This window comes from Bubalus kerabau, chromosome 15 (genome assembly GCF_029407905.1).
Source record: "Bubalus kerabau isolate K-KA32 ecotype Philippines breed swamp buffalo chromosome 15, PCC_UOA_SB_1v2, whole genome shotgun sequence".
NCBI classification, from domain to species: Eukaryota; Metazoa; Chordata; class Mammalia; order Artiodactyla; family Bovidae; genus Bubalus; species Bubalus kerabau.
Window position 1 is genome coordinate 33,930,073 of NC_073638.1, and position 20,116 is coordinate 33,950,188.

Sequence of the window (20,116 nt, forward strand, 5' to 3'; positions counted from 1 at the left end):
CATACCCCATCCATATCCTCTTGTCTCTGTTTTTCAACAATGTGTCACAATGCCCAGAGAGGGAAGAGAGGATGGAGGAAGTCATCCTAAAACCCCTGAGGTCAAAAGTGCCCCAAAGAGAGACTGAGATGTTCATTTCTCTCTGGATTCTTGGTGGAGCCGTGGATTACAGCAGATCCTGCAGGGTTGACAATCAGGGAAAATGCGCCTGATTGGATGAACAGGCGTGGTTCCCATTGCCCTCCCTTGAAAGCAGGCTTTTCAAAGCACACATGGACTAGTGACAGAGGCCAGATGGGTGCTTCCAGGAGAAGGAGAAGGGGGAGAAAAGTCCCCTGCTTGGCAAGCGGAGGGAGAGGCTCGGTTACCCCACCCCCCAACCAATCTGGCTTCCCTTTGTGCTGGGCTGACAAGGGGCAGCTGGTGACTCTGGTAGGGAGATGGGCAGAAGAATCAGCCAACTGCCTATGGGTGAAGACCAGCTTACAGGAGGGGGAAAGACGGTCCCAAAGCATCTCTCCCTCAGATGCAGGCGCTTACCCCCGGGGTCTCCCTTATTATTTATTCTGGTGAGCTGGTGCCCAGAGGACCTCATTGGAGCAGCTAATGATGTCTCGGATAGCCACCGGCTCCTTTGCCCTTGGACTCTGGCACCAGACCTCCTGGGGGGTTTAAATCCTATCTCTGCCCTTCCTAGTAACGTCATCTTGCACCAATTCCCTCACCTCTCTGGGCCTTATTTTCCTCATTTACAAGATGGAGATAATAATATCCCTAACCTCATAGCATGACTCCTCATTCAACGAGTAATCAAAACGTAAATCCCTTTTAACAGTGGCTGAGATTTGTAAGCGCTGTGTAAGGGTATGCTTTTATTGTTACAATCTGTAATTGCGCATATTTTTTTTCTACCCAGGAAAAACTGAACATTTGGACTGAAGGTCTGTGAGAGACAGAAATAGAGAGGCTCCAGCTCCTGGAAGCCCTGCCTAGTGACTGGAAATCCCAGGGATTCTTCCGTGGCTTTTTTTTCCCCTCTAGCATTTGCTGTTCTTGGTGACTGGCTTGGCCATGGGAATCCTTGCAGGGGCACTGTGCAAGGGGTGACATGTTTTCTGATTCTTGGAGTATCAGGATCCCCAAATCTGGAAAGTCTCTGTTTGCTAGGGTGACTCGGTGGTAGAATGAGCTTAAAATTCAAGACCCAACTATGTCATTTTCTACCTGTTTGAGTTTTTTTTATGGGAGTTTAGTTGCTTTACAATCTTGTATTAGTTTCTGCTGTATAGCAAAATGAGTCAGCCACAGGTATACATATATCCCCTCTTTGTCACCACAGAGCACTGAGTAGAGTTCCCTGTGCTGTACAGTAGGTTCTCATTGGTTATCTATTTTATACAGAGTATATATGGCAATCCCAATCTCCCAATTCATCTCACCCCACTTCTCTCCCCCTGGTGTTCATGCATTTGTTCTCTAAGTCTGTGTCTCTATTTCTGCTTTGCAAATAGGTTCATCTGCACCATTTTTCTAGATTCCACATGTACGTGTTAATGTATGATATTTGTTTTTCTCTTTCTGACTTACTTCAGTCTGTATGACAGTCTCTGAGTCCATCCATGTCTCTACAAGTAGCACAACTTCAGTCCTTTTTATGGATGAGTAATATTCCAGTGTATGTATGTGCCACATCTTCTTTATCCATTCCTCTGCTGATGGATGCTTAGGTTGCTTCCATGTGCTGGCTACTGTAATTCATGCTACAATGAACACTGGGATGCATGTATCTTTTGTAATTATGGTTTTCCCCAGGTATATGCCCGGGAGTGGGATTGCTGGGTGGTTGTACATCTGCTTACTTGATTTTAATAGACTTCCTTCCCCTCTTTGAGCCTCAGTTTCTTCATTGGGAGAAATGTTTGACAGACTTCACAATATTGTTTGCTATCCAGTAAGAATATGTTTTAAATGTGAGGTAGTTGAAGTGATTATTTGTCACAGATAAAGGATTAAATAAAGGTTTATATTCCCACATCAAATAATGCCATGGCTTTGGTCAAGGTGCTTAACCTTGGTAAAACTCAGTGTTTTCTTGTATAAAGTGGGGATAATGAAACTATCTTCACAAGATTACTGTGAGGATGAAAGCAAATCTTTTTTTTTTTAAGTCTTTATTGTATTAGTTATAATATTGCTTCTGCTTTATGTTGTTGTTTTTTTTGATCCGACCAGGGATTGAACCCCGCCTCCTGCATTGGAAAGCGAAGTCCCAACCACCGGACCACCAGGCAAGTCCCAGATGGCAGGAAATCTTATATTGAGAGCCTGTGTGCATACTCAGTCACGTCCAACTGTTTGCAAGTGCATGGACTGTAGCCCACAGGGTTCCTCTCTGTCCATGGGATTCTCTAGGCAAGAATACTAGAGTGAGTTGCCACACCCTTCTCCAGGGGACCTTCCCAACCCAGGGATCAAAACTTGGTCTTCTGCATCTCCTGCACTGGCAAGTGGATTCTTTACCAGCTGTGCCACCTGGGAAGCCCCTATATTGACAGCATTCAGTACAAAATCTGATGCGTTGTAGCAGTTATTATAAAACACTGGTGTTATACCCACCCTGAACCCCAGCCTTTAATACATACAACCCACACTGCCACACAGCAGATATTTCTGAAAACCACAGACACAGTAGCCTCCTCTGATGAGAGAACGTGGACTTTGGGTGTATTTGTCCCCTCCAATCTCAGCCATGTAGGTGCAATTTTTATTGCAGAAGCTTCTTGTTATAGTTTGCCTGAGGAAATAGCAAAGCTTTTCTCTCATCTCCCCTCTTGCCTTTTCTCTCATATCAGCTTTGTTTCTGTCAAAATCCCCTTGGAAAAAATTGCCTGGTTATGTTTTGTGCCAGGAGTTGGTGCCGACCATGGCTGCCTAGAGGGCTCTGACCTCCTGGAGGAATGGGAATCAGCCCTTTACTTAGCTAAGGCTGCAGCCAAACGGTGTCTGGTGCTTTGACTTGACCCCATCAGGAGCACAGCCAGAGAGTGAATTACAGGTTATTATGAAGACTGATGGAGAAAGCAATGGCACCCCACTCCAGTACTGTTGCCCGGAAAATCCCATGGGTGGAGGAGTCTGGTGGGCTGCAGTCCATGGGGCCGCTCGGAGTCGGAAACGACTGAGCGACTTCACTTTCACTTTTCACTTTCCTGCATTGGAGAAGGAAATGGCAACCGACTCCAGTGTTCTTGGCCTGGAGAATCCCAGGGATGGGGGAGTCTGGTGGGCTGCCGTCTATGGGGTCGCACAGAGTCAGACACGACTGAAGTGACTTAGCAGCAGCAGCAGCAGCATGAAGACTGAGTATGGAAGAAGTCACACGTTCACCCGGGGCATGGGTCTCTTGCTAGGGATGAAGGATAAGGTGGGGACAGAGGAGTCTGAAAGGATTTTTTGAATGAGAATGAAAGGGAAAGAGGAAACATTAATTCAGCGTCCTGGTTCCACATGCCTGGGTTCCTGCTACCAGTGGGAAGAAATTATATCTTCATTTCTCTGTTTATATAAAGAATCCTCTCTGATCTGCTGACACCATAGCTCTTTTATTCATTTTTCTAGTTTTACTGAGCTATGATTGACACACAGCGCTGTATAAGCTTAACGTGCACAGCATAATGATTCATCTTACATATATTGTGAGATGATTACCATGATAAACAGTTCCTTCTCGTGGTCTAACGGGAGTCCTGTATCCTTCACATATAATGGACTGACAGGCAGAGTCCAGCGAGTGAGCCCTTAGGGGAAAACAATTGAGAAATGAATTTTCTTGGCTCCATTTCTTACTTAATTGGGCATTAATTAACATCTGTTCCACAACTGCCCCTTCCATAAAAGAGAGAAACAGTCCCAGCGCAGTCACATCCTGTAACATGTGCTCTAGTAACCAATATACACAATGTGCCTACACTCCCTGAGCTGGTAGTTGTTAATTTTTGCCATTTGGCATCTTGCCCCATAAACTTTCTGAACCTTAGTTTTTTATTTTTACAGTGGGGAGGTGGACACCTTCCTCTTCAAGTGGTTATAAGAAGCACAGACACTTATAGATATAAATAAATGATGAATAGAAACAGAAATCACCTAGTTTATCAGCTGCTCAATTAAAGAAAGCCTTTTATTATATTGGGCTTCCCTGGTGACTCAGACAGTAAAGAATCTGCCCATGATATGGGAGACCTGGAGTTCGATCCCTGGGTTGGGAAAATCCCCTGGAGGAGAAAATGGCAACCCACTCCAGTATTCTTGCCTGGAAAATTCCAAGGACAGAGGAGCATGGCAGGCTACAGTCCATGGGGTCATAAACAATAGGACACAACTGAGCAACTAGCACTCACGTTTATTATCTTAGTGATTAATAGCCTTCTTTTTTTTTTTTTAGCTTGCTTCTAAGTTTGCTCAAAGAGCATCTACCACTCGACTCCTCCCAGCTCTGAAGGAGCAGGGCAGTTGATGGGGTGACTTTTGATGGGGACATAACCCTGTGGGCAGAGAGGGGCAAGGAGATGGACTGAACTTTGCCGTTCAGCAATTCAGCTGCATCACCGTGCTATCTGTAGACAACAAAGTGCCTCGACCAGTCTACCATCCACCACATCACTGTTGGTAATGGCACCAGAGTTTTGAGGTGCTTTTTCTGTGTCAGGCACTGTGCCAGGGGTTTGAGTGCCATGCAGATTATTATGCTAATTTAATAAATGAAAGAGCTGAGGCTTAAGAGGTTCAGCGGCTTGCCTAATAAATATCCAACAGCTAGTGAGAAACAGAGATGGGACTGATACGGAGGACTGTCTAGCTCAAAAGCCCACATTCATAACCACTGTGTTCTACAGCAGCAGTCCCCAACCTTTAGCACTACAGACTATTTTGTGGAAGACAATTTTTCCATGGGTTGGGGTGGAGGATGGTTTCAGAATGATTCAAGCTCATTACATTTATTGTGCACTTTATTTTTATTATTTTTACATCAGCTTCACCTCAGATCATTGGGCATGAGATCTTGGAGGTAGGGGACCTCTGCTTTACACCCCAAGTACCTTGGAAACTTGCTTGAATCAGTGGGGAAGGAAGAACTGGGTCTTGATAGCTGTGATGAGTCTGTCCTGTTCCCCATTCCAAGCAAGTTGCTCAGGGAGGAGGGGAACCATGGCGACATGTGCCCCCTTCATCTGAGAACTGCATCTATGAGACAAGTTCTAGACCTTGAAAGCGGACTGACTGAATGAATACTCAGCACGCATTAACACTAGACTCCTCCCTGGAGGTTACACAAACGTAGCAGTCATACTGGTTGGCTGCATTTCCAGAGTTCAGCATCTTCCCTAAATCTGTGTCTTTGATCCCTGGTTCCCCAAAAGCTTTACGAGAAAGGGTTTCCTGATTGGACGCGTTGAACAATAGAGTTGCTCTATATCCCTCGGAAATTCATATGCTCATAAACATAATGTGCTAAGTTGCTTCAGTCGTGTCCAACTCTTTACGACCCTATAGATGGTAGCCCACCAGGCTCCTCTGACCATGGGATTCTCCAGGCAAGAATACTGGAGTAGGTTGCCATGCCCTCCTCCAGGGGATCTTCCTGACCCAGGGATGAAACCTGCCTCTCTTACCACTCCTGCATTGGCAGGCAAGTTCTCTACCACTAGCGCCACCTGGGAAGCCCATTAACATAATCAAGGTTCTGAAAGTCTTACAGGAAAAAAAAAAAAGAAAACATGGTTTACTTTCTTTAACCCATTATTTTTCAAACACTTTTGGCCACAGAACCCTTTGTTGGAGTGTCACCTAATAACAGTCCAAGAAATTAGTGTTCATGGAACAACTGGCAAGAACTGGTATGTTTCTGGACAGTTTGCATAGTTCAAAGAGCACTTGATAAGGAGGCAAGACACCGCCATCATTAGCTTTAAAATGTATATGCTGCTTAGTAGCATCAGTTGAGTCCGATTCTTTGTGACCCCATGGACTGTAGCTCCGCTAGGCTCCTTTGTCCATGGGATTTTCACGGCAAGAATGCTGGAGCAGGTTGCCATTTCCTCCTCCAGGGGATCTTCCTGACCCAGGAATCGAACCTGCATCTCCTGCATTGCAGGCAGATTCTTTACCGCTGAGCCACCAGGGAAGCTCCAAAATGTGCATAAGTCCTCCCCCAAAACAAAAACATTTTGGTCAAATAGATTTTTACACAAACTCCAAAAAAATTGTGTGTAATTCAATTATCTGCTCTGGACTGTAAAATTAGAACGTTCACCAATAAAATCTTTAGGCCTCCTTCTAGCTCAATGACTCTCTGATTCTGACTACATCTATAGAAGGTGGGGAAAGATTAAAACACATTCCCAGATCCTGGGAATTTAAAATCATTCAAAAGAAATACATGCATGTCAGAGCAGAGCACAGTGCCTGGCAGCACATAAGGGCTCAAGAAATTTTTGCTAAATAAATGAGGGAATGTGAGAAAAATGTAAATGTATTTAAATGAAACAAAATTGGTATAACTAAAGAATGAGTGAGATCATGAGCGACTGAGATGTGGTGGGAATGCTTCCAGGTAAAAACAAATTGTGAGCAGTTTCAAAAGGGAAGGGAGGTAATTAACATATATTTAGCACTTACTATGTACCAGACAGCTTCCCAGGTGGCTCAGTGGTGAAAAATCTGCCTGCATCTGCCTGCAACCCAGGAGTCACAGGAAACGTGGGTTCAGTCCCTGAGTCAGGAAGATCCCCTGGAGGAGGGCATGGCAACCCACTCCAGTATTCTTGCCCGTAGAATCCCATGGATGGAGAAGGCTACTGTCCGTGGGGTCGCAAAGAGTCAGACAGGACTGAAGCGACTTAGCTCGCACGCATGTACGCACACGCTGGTGGTCCAGCAGACGTGGGTTTGATTCCTGTTCCAGGAAGATCCCACATACTGTGGTGAAACTAAGCCTGTGCGTCACAACTGCTGAAGCCCAGGCACCTAGAGCCCATGCTCTGCAACAAGAGAAGCCTGCAACTAGAGAGTAGCCCCCCGCATGCCACAACTAGAGAAAGCCCTTCAAGGGCAGCAATGAAGACCCAGAGCAGCCAAAAATTAAATAAATAAACCTCATAAAAAATAAAAATTCCATTTACAAGACCATTATAAAGAATAAAATACTCAGGCAAAATGTAACCAAGCAAGTGGGTAGAAGACTTCTACACTTACGACTATAAAGCACTGCTGCAAGAAATGAAAGGGGACCTAAACAAACAAGCAAAAAGAATCTGCCTGCAATGCAGGAGATGCAGAAGATGTAGGGTTCAATCCCTGGGTTGGGAAGACCCCTTAAAGAAGGAAATGGCAACCTTCTCCAGTATTCTTGCCTGGGAAATCCCATGGACAGAGGAGCCTGGCAGGCTATAGTCAGTGGGGTCCCAGTCAGACTCGACTTAGCAACTGAGCATGCGTGCATGTACCAGATAATATACAGATGTGATGTTAATCTTTGCAACCCTGTGAGGCTTAGAAAAGTTAACTGGGACTTCACTGTCAGTCCAATGGATAAGACACAACACTTCCAATGCAGGGGGCCCAGGTTTGATCCCTGGTCAGAGAATTAAGATCCCATGTACTGCAACTAAGCCAGCGTGCTGCAACTAGAGAAGCCCAAGTGCCACAATGTAGAGTCCGAGCAGCCAAAATAAACAATAAATTTTTTAAAAAGAGAAAAGTTAACTTGTCCAGGATTACATATTTGGTAACTGGAGATGAAAAGGTTGGAACTACTATACTTGGATATTCATTATGCATCAGGCAGCATGCTAGGTTTGACATGCATTATTTATTTAATTTAATCCTCTAACAGTCCTAAAAGGACATATTATTATCCATATTTTGGTGATTAAGATAGCTTGGATTAAGAGAGAAGCAGCACAGGCGGGGTTGGGGGGTGGGGGTGGGGATTAAGCCACTTGGTCAGAGTTATCTAGCTAGTAGTGTAGGTATGAGGTCCCTAAAAGGACTGTCTGACCCTGAATAACAATATGAACAATACAAATAACAGGTAAAACCTATTGCATTCCAAGCAGCCTACATTCAGAACCTCATTTACTTCTAAGGCTGGATCCATTGCTTGCAGGCTAAGTCGCTTCAGTTGTGTCCGACTCTGTGAAACCCCATGGATCATAGCCCACCAGGTTCCTCTGTCTGTGGGATTCTCCAGGCAAAAATACCGGAGTGGGTTGCCATGCCCTCCTCCAGGGGATCTTTCCAACCTAGGGACTGAACCCATGACTCTTATGTCTCCTGCACTGGCAGGCAGGTTCTTAACCACTAGCACTACCTGGGAAACCCAGCAGGGTTGGTTACTTTCTCCATTTTTTCATTTAGGGAAACTAAGGCTTAGAGGGGCTAAGGAAACTGTCCAAGTTGACAAATATGGTCAAGGGTGGAGATGTCAAGTTCTCTCTTCCTTTTTGCTACCTGCTTCTCAAAGGCATTTGACAAAAGACCCCTTCTAGATTGACAGTATAACTCCTGGGGAGGTTTCATTTTTCTCTGAGCTACCTTGGTGCACGTACTTGTAAAATAGCTATCATAACTTCTCCAAAGAGAGTATGTGAGTGCATGAACATGTTGCATCCCACCTGAAGGAGGTGTGGATAGACCACATACCAATGCCCTGAGAAGCAATTTCAGAGTTGCTCTGTCATCCAGGTCATGAAATGCCTCCTTCTCACTTGTGAGAAGACTCTGCCAGGGATAATAACAACTTCTGGAAAGAGAATGCTGTGATGCCCCTCACCAGTCTTCCACTGGGAAAGCCCCTTGATTTGTAGGCTGATACTGCCAGCTAGGATGAGTGTAGATGTAAGCAGTAGACGAGAAAAAATGTGTTCTCTTTTGTGGGTAATGTGAAAATATCTATGTCAGACAGCGATCAGAATGATGTGCGGGAAGGAGACGAAAGGGGAAAATAATAAGTGGAAAATGGGGGTTTAAAAGCAGTGTTGTTATCGGGGCCTCTGGAAGACAGCAATGAAGAAAGATTTGTCATTTCATTTTTTTTGTGTGGGTTAAGCATTGCTGCTCCTTTGATGCTTTTCTTCTTCACAGCTTTCTGGGAAGAAGGGATGGCTTTAGAAGTTGTCCTGCTAGAATGAAGGGTTAACCTGTAAATTGGCTATTTTTTTCCCCCCTGAGCTTGGGTGACCTCCCCAGAGACACGGGTGCCCTGGGCAAGAGTTAGTGAAAGAGAATGGCACTGTTCCTCCGGGGCCACTCCACACCCAGACTGTTCTTAGTAGGTGAAGAAACGTGGACGCCCTGACACGCTCATTAACTAAAGTCCCCACTTCCCTAGCCAGCTGTGTGATCCTGAGCCAGTTCACGCACTTCTCTGAGCTTCTGTTTTCTCACCTGCAAATCTAGCGCTTTGAACCCGACGACACCTCAGGTCCTGTCCTGCTTTGCAGGCTCCAGACTTCCACACCACCCATCGGGATTCCGCCCCATCCTGGAGAGGTCACCTGTGGACTCCTGCGTCTCTCTGCCATTCGCCTTCCTCTCTTGCCTGGTCACAGTTTTGCCTGAAACGCCGAGATCTGGCTTCCAGATGGGCTAAACATCCCCCAGCCACAGGGAGCTGCGCTTCTGGGGTCGGTTTCCGCACTAAACTTGATGGTCTGGTTTTAAAGGAACTGTCTGGTCGCGTGTCCCCGAGTTACACTGCAGTGCTAAATGCTGGAGAGAGGCAACAGCGGGAGAATCCAGGCAGGCGGCAGGCTTTGCCGGGGGAAGGCGGGGGAGGGGCGGAGGGAGAGAGGAGCGGAAACCACGGAGGTAGAGTCGGGGACGACTCGGAGAGCGGCGCACAAGCGCCGGGAGGGGGCAAATCTATATTTATAGAAAGCGGGAAGGCGGTGCGGTAACAAGTAGACGCCGAGCCAGCGGGAGCCTCGCGGCGCGCCGAGGGGGAGGGGGTTCCACTTCCTCCCCGGACGCCCCTGCACCCCCACCCCCGCGCAGACAGCCGCCGGCCCGGGTGCCCGTGCCCCTCGGCCCAGCCGGGCTTCGCGTCCTCGGGCTCCGCGCTCCTCCACCCCAAGGTGGGACTGACTCTGCGGTTCGCTGAGCAGGACTCCCCGGGAGATGTGCTGAGCGGTGGCCGGCAGCCCGTGTGCCTGCCCTGGACGCCGCTAACCCGCGCGCCTGGCCACATGAGTGCATCTCTCAGCCGAGCCAGGTAAGAACTTCCTAACCTTCCTGATCCCCGCGGGAGGAGCGCACCTGGATGCCTGGGGTAGTGGGAGAGGAGAGGAGGGATGATGTGCAGGGATCCCGGGAACCTGGAGGCTGTGGGAACATGGGGTGGGGGCGGGGTGCCTTTCTCATCTGAATTTTCTTAGAGCGACCTCAAAGTTACCGGAGGGCACAGGAAAGCTATTGACATGGATGGTGGCCCGGCTGTGGGGTCCATACTTGAGATTCGGCGTCCCTAGGAAAGCACTGAGAACAACTGCGCTTGTTCATGAATTTGCAGAGATGGCTAAGCTGGCTTCATTCTCCATTCAGTTCTGGAGATGTGCTTAGGCGAGTGGCGAGGGCAGGGCTGTGGGCATGGGGGTTGTGTCTGCTTCTCTCCAGCTTTCTGGCAAAAGTTTGAACTGGGGGCACTGGCTTTCTTTGTTCTAAGTAGTGCTCCCCTGACCCCAGCTGGCCACCCCTATCGGTCTGTGCCTGTCCCCCTGGTGTGGTGGAAGTCTAAGATTTGGAAGAAAGGCAGAGTGAACATCATGAGGTTTATCCAGTGGTACCTAGTAAGACTAGGGAGAGGCTCTGCCTTTCCTAATGTCCTCCTAGCGCGGAGGTGGAAGGTCTAGTAATTGGAGGAATTCCTGGTTTGGACCTAGAGATGCACCGAGGAGTCCCATTCTAGAAGAGATGGAATTACTCTTAAGAAGTGGATGAAGGAATGAGAAGGCATGGCCATGGAAGTGAAGTTGTTAGAGACCAAACAACTTGTTGGCACCCGTCAACTGACCTCATGCCTGGAGAAACTTCATTCCCCTCAAAGTTCCTTAGCCGGGTCCCTAGGCTCCAAGGCCACAGAGGAACCAGCAGCTGAGAGCGTGCTCCTGGGTCTGAATGCTGGTGGATCTCAGAATGGCGGGGAGAGGTGACTCCATCACACACCCAGCATTGGAGATTGATAGGGTGAGAGGATTGTGCATATCATGTATACTTCGAAAATCCCTAGTTTTATCCGGAGTGGGGGTGGGGGTAAAGACTTGTGAAAAAATAATGAAATGTTTTCATGACAGCAACAGATGTAACTCCCACCCCTCTGGTGAGGACAGAGATTTGCGCAGGGTGCTGAGCTGTCTCCCCTGCTGATGCCCACGTGGGCACATCACCTATTGGAGCTAGAGAAGGTTGCCTTAGGGATGAGGAGCCCTCAGCTGGGGGCCTTTTCAGGAGGAAGGTATCTCGGCTGGGCTGTCTCTTTGAGCTCAGGAAACTGATATTGGAAACAAGTTGAAAATGCTGCATTTCTGTCCTTACCCCAAAATGCCCCTCTTTGCCCCTCATCTGATCTCAAGGCTCGTTGTGGAGCAGGTGCTCTCAGAGCAGGGTGTACACACTGTTCGAATGTGACCTGTCCCCCTCTCTCTCTCTTTCATTAAACAGCATTAAGAAGGGTAGAGGGCAAAGTATAGACTTGTATCTCTTGTGTGAGAAATTGAATCCTGTGCTCTGGCTGAGGGTAATGTTTATTCTGCCTGTTCAGTGGTGCCTCTGCCTCTGTTTAGTACTGAAGATCACGTCCCTTGTTCATCCCAGCTGTCCCTGTCCATGTCACCTTCACTGCTTCTTGTAATTGAACCAGCTGCCCTGGATGGTATATAGTGAGGACAATGGTGAGGTCATAGCCTTTGCCTGGGGCCCCTCCCCTGGGTTCCTGTACTTTGTCACTTGCTCCGAAGATCTCATCCTCAGCTTGCACTTTGGACCCAGAGCTCTGCTGGCATCATGGCTATTTAGGAGATCCAGGGTCTCTGGTGAAAGCTGGGAAGTTCTGGTTTCCTGGGTCCACACTCAAAGGCTGCTAAGTTTTGGAGATTTGAGGCCGGGCTTTGGTGTTCATGTTGGAAAGAAACCATTATGAGTAACTGATCAATACCTAGCCAAGCTGGGGTGCTCCTGCAGATCCCCAAGTGACCTCATCCTCAAAGGTGAGCACCTTATTTGGTTTTTTCCTCCTCTGCATTCAGGGATCATGGATCATAGGCCTTGAATGAAATCACATCTGTATAAGGATATGGCAGATAAAGGGGGTCCCTGCCACCACCTTCCAACCTTTGCTTTTGGACCATCACGGTCATGTGATGTCTTCACAGATCGGCTCACTGTTGACTCCTGGTCAGGGCTCTCAGTCAGACACACCTGTGGTGTGCACACCTATAACTGAAACCACCAGTGCACGGCTGCAGCTGTGTCCAGAGGTGTTCCCACTGCTCTGCTTCCACTGTCTGCTGCTTTATACAAGCGGCATGTCATTTTCAGCTGCTTGTGGTGTTGTGCTGCTGTTTACAATTTTGCCTGGAATTACCACCCATTCCGATTGCCCCGGCTGAGAGGGTACTATCTCTTGAGGTGCCTGCTGTGGTTTCTACTCTGTTTTGATTTTCATGCTCCTTTCACCTTGATCAGGAGCCTTTCTTTCTTCCCCTCTTTATCCCCTGATGCGTCTGTGGATTGGTACATCAGGAACCACATTTCATTTTCTGCCCTAGACATGATTATTCTTTAAATTGTATTAAAATCATCATTTTGTTAATTTGATACAGAACCCTCACATGCACAAAGCAGAAACACTACTGGGTTCCACATGCCCTTTATTTTTGTGGATACAGGACTCTGGCTGCTCAGTGGTGCCCTGGTGTCACTCTGCTTTGTACCTGGTAGGTACACATTGTGCATCTGCCTCTCAGAGGAACCTGGCCTGTAAGAGGCAAGAGGGCGGAAACGGTCTTACAGCAAAGGTTGGGTGGGTGTTTTAGGAAATGGGATCCTGAATAGAGATGTGCTCTTATGAGGGGCCTCCTGATTTATTGAAGCCTCATTTGGGGTGTGTGAAAATAGAGCTCTTTAGCTAGGAGAACACTAGGCCCTGGACTCGAGCACAGATCTGTGAGATAGCAATAAAAACAGGAGTTTAGGTGCTTCTCTTGACTGGGTTGACGTTGATGAATCTGTGGGTTAGTGGTCTGCTAACTACCTTTTCTGATAGACTTTCCTCAAAGCAGCAGTGAAGTTCTGTCTGCACAGAGGAAGTTACTGGCGATCCACAGTAGAGAAGGAAGATGGCTCCACAGGCAAGGGGGTCCATTCTGGGCAGAAAACGAGCCCCACCGCATTGCTCCCATCAGCCTATGAACGGACCTGAAACTACCTAACCCTTTGGTTTGAAACCAGGTCAGGTAGTGGGGCCTTTCTGAGACCTCAGCAGGGGTGAATGAAGCAGGAGGCCTCACTCTCCGGTCTCAGCAACCATGTGGGCTTTCGGTGCAGCTCTGGAGCCCCTGGTTAAGGAGAGGTTTCCCTTTCTGAGTTGAGATTGTGTTAAGGTTGATGTGGAGGTGGCTGTGGGCTTCAGGGATCACCATTGGAGAGTGCAACGGGCATTTATTTATTAATTTTTTTAATCTTCATAAAATTGAAAATTGACTTGTCTAGAACACAAGGCTGGTGAGATACTTCCTGCCTGCCCACCAGCCGGTAGCTGCTGAGCTCCATGAATAATAAACGTATTTGGCTAGATGAGGGAATATGAAAAAAGGCAGCCCCTGAAGCTCATGTCACCTCATCTAATTGATCTCTGAAGTTCCATTTTCAGTGTCTGGGGCTTGGTGGAAAGGGGATAGAGATGGGAACGGGTTCGGAGAGCAATTCCTAGAAAAGTTTGTGAGTCCTGGTGTACCTGCAGGTAGGCGGTGCAGGTGAGGGAGTAGAGCACACGGGAGGAGAAAAAGAAATGACACATACAGATGATGAAGGAGGGCGGGTCGGCCAAGAGAGGAAGCCAGCCAAGTGGGAGGAGAGAGAGGGAACAGATGGAGTAAGAGGAAGATGCAGAGAGGTGCAAGAAAGGGTGAAAAGAGGGGAAAGAGCAGAAGAGCGTGAACGCGGTACCTCACTTTCAGGGCTTTTCTCCCCCCCCTGCTCCTCTGGCACAGGGAGCAGGCAGGCGATCCGGCAGAACAGCGCGGTTTTTGTGCTGTTGGAGCCTTCTCATTGAAGCTGTCAAGCCTCAACCCTTCACGGCAGCTCGTTCTATTTTTACATTGTGCAGAATTGAAATTAAACAAATGACCTGTGATGGCGTTTTCATGAAGATTTTATCCAGCACACCCACACAGCCAGTGCCGGGGTGGCTGAATATTTCACATAATATTCCATTTAATCAGATAAGAAGGCATCCTCAAGAGAAGCCTGGGCTTGGAGAAGAGCTGCTTTGAGGAGGGGTGGACAGAAGCCAGAAAGGAACCTTGTCCACAGGCTCGCTTGGGCTTTAGCAGGACAACTTCCAGTTAACTGAATTCTAAGGGAGCACAGTATTTCCCCTCCTATAACTTTTTTTTGAGGGGTGGGCATTGGTTTTGAGTCCAGCCTTTTAGAGACTTTGTCTAATTCTCCTTGGAGATCTCATTGAAAAAAAAAAAAAAAAAAAAGAGTTCTGGTTGGCTGAACTTTCCCTGAGTGGAAGATCTGCTTAGGATTTGGGCGCTTGCTCTGTTGGATGGTCTGCTCAGGGAAGCTTGTGTGTGTTTTGCTGGTGTGACAGTGGTTAGGTGGCAGGAATATCCACATTGTACATCTTGTTCCTGGTTAGAACACAGAGAAGACAATGCTTTGTTGGTTTAGACATGGTTGATTTAGACTTACTTCCTAAAGTCCCAGGAGCCTGAGTAGCAATTAAAACGCATGTTCCTTTGCCCATAACCATTCTTTGCTTAGTCATTCAGTCATGTCCGACTCTTTTCGACCCTATGGACTATAGCTCACCAGGCTCCTCTGTTCATGGACTTTTTCAGGCAAGAATGCTGGAGTGGGTAGCCATTTCCTCCTCCAGGGGATCTTCCTGACCCAGGAATCAAACCCGCCTCTCCTGCAGCGCCTGCACTGGCAGGCGGATTCTTTACTCCTGAGCCATCTGGGAAGCCATCCAACCATTCTTTGGGAGGGGGAAAAAAAACCCAACAGTGCATATTAAGGGGACCAGTTAATAAGACAAGGTTGGTTGGGCAGATGTGAAAATGAAAGACAATTCGAAAGGCTTGTCCCTTCCCACACATATGTTTGTGTTTAATGGGGTATTTATGACCTTTTTTGCCATATGCATTGAATGTTTATACAGTTCATTGTCTCTTAACCTCTAAAATGCTGTTTTGACACGTCCAGCAGTCATGACTGGATAATTGTGCAGACTGTGGTTGAGTCAGTTCCGACTTCAAAGGAGTGAGGGATGGGACAGTGCGATTCAAAAAGGAGCTCTTCTTCCTGCCCGCTAGCCTTGTAGAGGCTGATCTTTCCCACCAGAACTAAGCAGGCTTACTAGTCAGAGAATATTCCCTGCAGTGACTATAAAAAGGTATCTTCATCTCTGATGCAGAGAGCAATTGAGAGCATCGACATGTGCCATATGGATGTGTGTTCGAATACCTGGGGAAACGAAGGATTGACAGTCCATTAAGAGAAAAGCAGAAGCCAGGTTCCTTCGTTTTTCTCTAATCGGGCATCCACATGTGTTTTCTCTCTGCATTCTTTCTTCTTGGCTGTCTGGTTCAGGCAATTTCTTTGGCCTGGCTTTGAAGCCAAGGAAATTGATAGGGAAATGTTTTATGCATCTTGGAGCAAAAGGGAAAAAAAGATGAACTCAAGTCAGGACTTCTTTTACTACCATCAGGTTCAAAGTGTGGTCTCCCAGATGTAAAGCCTCTGTCTCTCACTCAGACCTCCCAGCTGCATTGTGCTTAGAATTGAACTTGATTCCTCATGTCAGCCCCACAGTCATGGGAGCCAAACATGACTTTCTATCATTGCTTCATCTTAGGTTCTTCCCAGACTTCTATGCTGGGACCCTGAGCTTTTCATGCTCAAGTCTTTATTTAATTGAATCCTCAGAACAGGTTCCTCAACTTGTTTGGAAGTAGAGAACTGATAGAAAGTCTTTATCTGAAAATTTCCCCTTTCCTGGTGAGGTTGACGTCACCATCCCATGAGTATAGACAGTAAACAAAAGTACCTTGAACTCCTCAGTGGTTTGCCATTTCCTTCTCTAGCGGATCTTCCCAACCTAGGGATTGAACCCAGGTCTCCCACACTGCAGGCAGACACTACCTTCTGAGTCACAAGGGAAGCCCTGTTTTTATTTTATTACTACTAAAATATCATTGTAGTGTGTGCTATTGCTCATAGAGCACTTATTTTATTGAATCATCATGAGAACTTTATGTGGAATAAATTTTCATCCACATTTTATAGTTACTGGAACATACAGACATGATGTCGGAGATCACATTGACAGGAAGTGGTGGAGATTGGGCATCAGCCAATGTTCTATTTTTAAATACTATGATCCATTCTTAAATACCATGATGTCGTTCTCTCTCTTGTGGATGCTACTCTAAATTTTCAATGCCATCTTTTTTCTTATAGCCTTTCCCATCAGCTGTCATTAGTTCTCTTTCTCTGCAGGTGAGGATGTAAGGAATTCCTTAAATATGGACACCCATGCAAAACTAGTTTAAGGAGTTGAGAACAGAGAGGCAGACTATATTACTTTCCTTGACACCTACTGTCTTTCCTTTAGGTTTTGGTATGTGAACCCACTGCCAAGTTTTCTTGACATTTAAGTCAAAGAAAATACTGAATGAAAGTTGGCATTATACCTACTCCTCATAACTATGATATCCGTACTTTCCTCATAGATTATCCTGAAGGAAGAGTTAGTTCTGCTCCAACTGAACCAGTGGCTAAATAAATTTCTGTAAGGCAAAAATGAAAGAACTTGAGGAAGACTGCTACTTCCAAGAGACAGCTAAGCAAGTCCTGTTAGGATTCAAGTCTCTATAATTTGGCCTTTTGATGTCTTTCTTCATCTTGGCTGAGGTTGTTCCCTTCCGTTTGAATTCAGTTGGCAACAATCAATAGAGACTGTTAATTTCTGGTCCATCCTGGTTGCTCTTTTGCATGCACACGAGTGTCCCTGCTGTTTGTCTGAAAAAGCACAAGCCCAGGTGAAGAAGGCTGGGCTGATGGCTTTATTTAGAAGTTAGCTTACCCCAAGCTGAATGATAGATCATGGCTTGTCATGAAGCAGGAACAGGTTAGAAGGGACAACAGGACGCTTTTCTTGAGTATTTGCCCGACAGAGGGTGAGATGAGAGGATTTCTGAAATTGGCTTTGAATAATCTTACCTATTTTCTTTCCTCCCCTGGCATGATCATTCTTAGTACATCTGGATGCCTCCTGCACCTGAGCTCAGTGCTGGTGCCAGTTTTGACTCTTCAGACTCGTGTGTCTGAAGCCTGATATCTCTTAGCAACAGTCAAATTTAATTTAGGCACTGAGCCTTTGGGCATCTTGTATACCTGTTCTGTTGATGATACTGTGATCGTTTGGACAACTGGTCTTGGGAAAAAGTGGCACCCACAAGCTTGAAATCGGAGAGAAGAGAATACAGACATGAGCACTTTTTATGGATTTTATTCCTGGGTTGACAGTGGAAAGAAATGAGTTGATGGATTGGAATGTGGGTTATTCTGAGCACTAATGAAGCATCATTATCTCCTGTCCTTTTCTACTAGGATATCATATTTTGGGGCTTCCCAGGTGGCTCAGTGGTAAAGAATCCACTTGCGAAGCAGGAGACACAGGCCACTTGGGAGGTTTGTTCCCAGGTTGGAAAGATCCCCTGGAGGAAGAAATGGCAACCCACTCCAGTATTCTTGCCTGGAGAATCCCATGGACAGAGGAGCCTGTCAGGCTACAGTCCATAGGGTCACAGTCAGACACAGCTTAGCAACTAAAGCAATACAACAACCACCACCTTATCTTTACCCATTGTGGACAAGATGTAATGTATTCTCACCACAATTTCATTCTCTTCTTGTTTATTTCTGTCATTTTTTGAACCGTATCCTGTTTATACTCCTGCAACAAACATTTGTTTAACAAGAAACTGAATGGGTGCTGGGAATACCCAGTTGAATACAATCTTTCTTTCTTCAAAGAGCTCATGGTCGAGTGAGGAAGGTAAGCTGAGTGGAAGAGTCAGAGACAACTTGTTAATGGCTCTTAAGAGGTAAGAATAAGGCAATACAGGAATAGAGAGCCAAACAGCCCAGGAGAAGCCGAGAAGGCTTTTTCAGAAGAGGTTATATTTGAGCTGGGGCTTTAAAGGGAGAGTAGACAGGTTCCAGATGAGAAAGGGTGAAATTGTATTTTGGTCAGATAGCCTGTGCAGAAACAAGAAGTTGTGGGGTGTTTGATACTTCAGACCACGGGGTGTGCTGCAGGAGAGCTTATGAGGACAGAGCAGTGAACTTGGAGTTGACTCTTAAGGTCCCATTTCACAGCTGAACTTCAGAGAGGCAAGGGGGAGCCCTGAACACTCTCTAGGAGGAGAGTGAGAAAAACAGATGAGTGTATTTGGGAGACTTAACTCGGGCAGCGATGTGGGGAGTAACCAAAACACGGGGAGTCTGAAAGCCAGTTGCCATCAAGGGGCTGCTGAGTGTCCGGGTGAGGTTTGAGATGAGTCTGAGCTCTGGCAAGAAAGGTTGGAGTAGACTCTCCGGATTTGAGAATTAGTTTTTCAAAAGAGTCATCACAATTTGGTAGTAGGTGGATGGTGGAGGCTGAGGGAGGGAGGAGCCACAGCTTGCGTTAGTGTTCTAGCTTGATGTTATCCTAACTAGGTCAGGAGCTGCAAATTCAGATATGATGTTTCAGAAAAGAAGCAGAGTTGAAAGGGAAGGTAATGAGATCAGAGTCTGAACAGGATGAGGATTGAAAAGAGGCTGTTGGAGTAGAGATGCAGGGGGTCGTTCGTAAACTCAGCCAAAACGGTTTTAATGAAGTCATAAAGGAAGATGGAGCAAGAGGAGGCGGGTGCTCTTGCCCAGAGTTGAGGAGTTGAAGGCAGCAGGGAGTTACGGGACACTGCTCTCAACATTTGAAGAAAAGGAGGACATTTAGAAGAGAAGTAGGAATAAAAACAAGATTATTTAAATGACGAGAAGCACTTGAAAATGCCTGTCCATAAAGGGGGGCAGCTAGTTAGAAAGGGAGAGATTAAAGATACAGGAAAGAGACAGCTAAGAGCAGGGTTTCTAAGAACTCAATAGGCAATAGACTCTATTAAAAAATTTAAAATAGATGGATAGAAAAGATTAAATTTGTAGAGGGAAGAATGAATAAGAATGAATATTATAAACAACAAAGTCCTGCTGTGTAGCACAGGGAACTATTTGCAATATCCTGTGATAAACCATAATGGAAAAGAATATATACACATTTATATATATATATATATAATACACACACACGAAACTGGTATATATACTGGTGTATATACTAGATATATATCACTTTGTTGTACAGAAGTAATTAATTAATACAATGTTGTAAATCAACTATACTTCAATAAGATATTTGTTCAAAAGAACCAATATTATTTATGGCCTGCTAAACATTGTGTTGGAGAAGGCAATGGCACCCCACTCCAGTACTCTTGCCTGGAAGATCCCATGGACGGAGGAGCCTGGTGGGCTGCAGTGCATGGGGTCGCTAAGAGTCGGACACGACTGAGCGACTTCACTTTCACTTTTCACTTTCATGCATTGGAGAAGGAAATGGCAACCCACTCCAGTGTTCTTGCCTGGAGAATCACAGGGACTGGGGAGCCTGGTGGGCTGCTGTCTCTGGATTTGCACAGAGTCAGAGTCGGACACGACTGAAGCGACTTAGCAGCAGCAGCGGCAGCAAGCATTGTGTTGGGGCTTCCCAGGTGGATCAGTGGTA